At 38.8% G+C, this 4,335-nt stretch overlaps 1 long non-coding RNA gene across 1 annotated transcript in view; it reads right to left on the minus strand.

Annotated features, from left to right (window-relative positions):
- Positions 1-2,732: 2,732 nt before the first annotated feature.
- Positions 2,733-4,335, minus strand: part of LOC103137405 (uncharacterized) — a 106,922-nt gene continuing 105,319 nt past the window's right edge. Inside the window, exon 5 of the long non-coding RNA XR_001661975.1 lies at positions 2,733-3,094. This is a non-coding gene — a long non-coding RNA (uncharacterized LOC103137405). The remainder of the gene's footprint in view (positions 3,095-4,335) is intronic.

Genomic DNA, 4,335 nt, shown 5'->3' on the forward strand with positions numbered 1-4,335 from the left:
AAAGGGGTTCATGACGATTAGGGACTTTTGTAACAGACGGTATGTAAAAAACAAAAATAGATATACTGTATACTTTACTCAGACTTGTAATTTCTCCTTGAAAAATGAGAAGTACAATGTGCGTGTTCTTCACGTTGCGTTCATTTACAAAAGGTGCTAAACTGAGAGTTGTTGGCACAGTGTAGTCAACATGGCATTTCCACTCATCACTTCAACTGATAATTCTCAGCATCTGTGGACACAAACAGAGCAGAAGCAAGAGGAAGCAGCACACTTGCAATAGAAGAGCCGATGTTTCCCACCTATATTTTTGAAGCTTTGTCAGCATAGCTAGGTAACTATTTCAACACAAACACAGTCACTTCTGAGTCACCTCTCTGACTGGATGATTCTCAGTTTATTTAAAGCGCAGCGTTCACTGAACTGAACCAATACATGAAGTAAAAAAAAAAAGTTGGAGATTCTTTGAGGAAAAAGTGAACTGCGGTCCATTCAGGGACACGAACACAACATGGCGGAGTTCTGAACTTCCTCAGTTTGAGATGGTTTCTCACTGTCAGGGTTAACTTTTGCCGGAGATCAAAACAAGAGGAGCACATCGCACTTTATAGGGACCAAAATACCGCTCCGTTGCTCACACCCTGACTCACTGCAGATTCTTTCACACACCCTCCTTCCTGTTCAGTTTCTTCCCTCTCTTTCAGGCTCCCATGCTCTGCTGTAACAGACGCGCTGGCAGGCTGCGTGCCTCCTTCGCTTTGTGTTAACTACACCAACAAAGAGCTGAGCTGCTCGTGTTTTTCCCGTCCTCCTGCACTGCGCTGCTCAGGCTGATTGCCATCTTGCATGAGAAATGATTCCTTCTAGAGAAAAGCAGATTGCAACAACAGCAATGAGTTTTCTCTCTTTTCTGTCTTTTTTTTTTTTTTTTACATCTGGTAAAAGTAGTCGGCCCGCACTGAATGGTAATAACACACATGAAGCTTATAAGTTAAAGGAAACCATTTATTTCATTTTGATTAAATATTGGTGGAAAATGATTGCAAAAGGCATTAAATACAAAAATAAAGCGCAAAGTCTGAAATGAGCATACAGACGGACTGACAAACAGAACACTTACATGTTGGGTCGTGTAAACACTGAACTGCACAGGTCCTCTTATTGGGTCTCTGAGTTGTGCAGCTTTACATTCAAACGTCAGGACATAAATAAGCTAGTTTTCAATAGAGTTACTAGAAAAGCTGGTCTAAAAGGACCAAACACGTTATGATTTGAGTGATATGAAGCTCAAGATCTGTCCGTTTGTGAAAGAGGGAAGTCATCTGATGGCCACAAGAGATATTTACATTTCCTAGCTTGTTAGCTAAAAGCTAACAAGCTAACAAGACAGATTTGTGTCCTAAAACAAAGAAAGCTACTTTTATCTGATGTCGAGGTCATTTATTTTAAAAGTACAGTCAGATTTAGTCACCTGTCTACAAACTATTTGCTTTTGTTCAAAAACTATTGAACAATTGGTCAAAACTTAGCAGATCAGACCTGTTTTTATTGCTATCTGGTCGAAAATGAAGCATCTGCCGTCCTCTTTATCAAGTTTTTACAGTGTCTGTCACCTCTGGTGAAAATAAATGAAAGCCTATAAAAAATAAACTCTGCTTTTGAAGCAAAATTACACTGAGAAAATCAGAAAAATGTAACTTTTATTTTGATTACATAGGCAAAATCCCCCGACATAGAAAATTGTCTAATTGTTTTTAGTACTTTCAACAATCCCCAATAAATGCATGTCACTGAAGCTTTCCTTTTTTAAATTGTACTTTTAACTTTTGATCAGAATTTCAATGAGCTTTTAATTAGGGACCCAGGACAGCCTGTTTGTTTGGGTTATAAATGTCTCATTGTCACTTTATTTGATCCCATGTACAATAGAAGGCAAACTCTACATCAGACGGTTTTGATCTGCAGCCAGGAGTAACTTATTAGGTTCACCAAGGTGCTCACATGCCAGCTGGTTGCTTTGGATCCATGCCAGAAAAGAAAAGCCTTTTTATATCCTACCGTCACAAAGGTAAACATGCAGAGTTTGTGAAACTTTAGAAAGACTCACTGCAATTATGTGTTCAGGTGAGACAAAGACAGACATTTTGGCCACCAACAGGTCAGTCTGGTGTCAAACAAGGGATGAACATGTAAAAAAAAAAAGAAAAGGATATAGATGGTGTGAAGCTGTTTCTCAGCAAAAGGGCCAGGAATACAGGAATATTTGTTGTAGTATATATTGCAAAAACACAAAATCTTACCAAGTAGATTTTCCTAGTGCAAATATCACAGTAAATAAGAAAAAACTAACAAGTAATTTTTCAGCAATAAATTTGAGCTTGTTAAATAAATAAATAAATAATAAGTAAATAATTCCTTAATATTGATGAAACTACTATTTCCATTGGCAAATTATTTCACTTGTAACATGGATCTCGTAATGGTTTTTTTTTAAATCAATAAATCATTTACTTAAAGCAAGCTAGTACATCATGCTGAAAAGTTACTGTATGTCAGTTTTGTGTTATTTCTACTGTACTAAGTTGTTTGTACTAGAAGCTAGACCAAAATTACTAGGCAAGATTTTGTGTTTTTGCAGTGCACGGCGTCTCTGAAATACCAGATTTGAAATAAAAATCGGTTGGAAACCTGAAACTGATTAGCGTCATTATTTTTTTTTAGTAAAACAATAAAAATTGCCTACAAAACACAGAAAAAAAAAACAAAAATCAACTTTCCCAAAACTCACACTTATACAAAATGTGTCAGTGGCTTTAAAAGAAGAGAGCCAAGCAGAGAACAGCACACTGAACAATCTAGAGAGGTAGAACAGAGTCAAAAATCTATTATTTTTTAAATCCTGCAACGTTGTGAAGTAGTACAGGATGTCTTTTAACAGCAGAGGTGTCAATAAATGTGTCAAAACAATTATTTTGTATTGCCAAATCCACACTGTCGCTCTTGCTACAGTGAAAGGTATGTAAGTAACAGAAATGGGTGGTAGATGTTTGTTTTGTCTTTGTCGGTGACGGACCGAGTTCAATGAGTGGACAACCTCCAGGTTTTGCTAGTCGTGTTTCTAAACCAGATGGGACTTTAACAGAGTCAGCATGACTTGGTGTGAAGATTGTTGTAAAGGACAAAAAAAGCAACAAAAAAAAAACAGCCACAGAGCTCAAAAACCCGTTAACAAGCCAAACAAACTCAGGCTCCGGGGGGAGTTAACAGCATTAATCTCCAGCTGGTGTTTTTATGGTCATCTGATGCAATGCATCGATTAAAGTCTTGCCTACTGCCGCTCAAACCTCTCCGCTTTGTTCTTCCTTTGAACGCTTCATCCGATTATTCCCAGAGGCAATTCCGCAGCACAGTTTAGGTCACAGAGGACCGGCAGCTGCTAACCACGACACCCAGCGCCACAGCCTGCGGTCGCCAGCCTCCTCATCTTATGACCATGTTCTCACCGACTCAGCAGCTGGAAGACAACCAGATAAAACACTGTTAGTGAGGGGGGAGAAAAAAAAAGGGTACAAAGAGACTCTAAACTGAACAAAGGATTAAAAACTGCAAAAAAAAAAAAAATGTATAAAAATACCACACTTTGGCTCTGCTTACATTTCTTGCCAACATGTGCCCTGGGTAATTGGTTCAGCTGATAGTGCCGAGTATGAGTGTTAACATCTGCTGTTACATGTTTCCAAAAGCGACCATAAAATGAAAGTGCTGCGATGTCGCGGAGGTTAACGTCTGTACACTTCTGCAGATTAAAGTTAAAAACTGAAGACTTTCAAACCTCGCAGTTGTCTTTACGGCCCAGCCGTCGGGCCAAAGCCTCAAAAATCTGTGCGGCCCAAACGCCGACATTAACACCAGCAAAACACCCGTGGGTTGTGTGCGCCGCCACATAATAACGGCAACATACGACCTGCTCGCTCAGACACCGTTTAGTGCTGATTTGCTACATTAAAGCCAGTCAAAAAAGATCCTGTTTTTAGTCTTTGCAGAAGGAAAATTCACTTGTCACAGTGGGGTGGTGCACTAAGTACACAAAATAAGAAAATGCACCTGGTGTGTAATTAAGTGAGCATTTAAATGCCAGAAGGAAATCTGCCCAGCAAGTTAAAGCATGAGTTACTGCCCACAGATAATTATATAAAGCACAGCATATGTGCACCTGGCAAAAAAGAGAGAGAGAGAAAGAAAAAACTATACAGTAATTGGACAGTAATTGCATGTGGTGATTACACAGAAAATTGGATTTATATGACATATTAAAAGCTAAAATAGAGGGTTATT

Source organism: Poecilia formosa, unplaced genomic scaffold (genome assembly GCF_000485575.1).
Source record: "Poecilia formosa unplaced genomic scaffold, Poecilia_formosa-5.1.2 Scaffold40, whole genome shotgun sequence".
Classification (NCBI taxonomy): Eukaryota; Metazoa; Chordata; class Actinopteri; order Cyprinodontiformes; family Poeciliidae; genus Poecilia; species Poecilia formosa.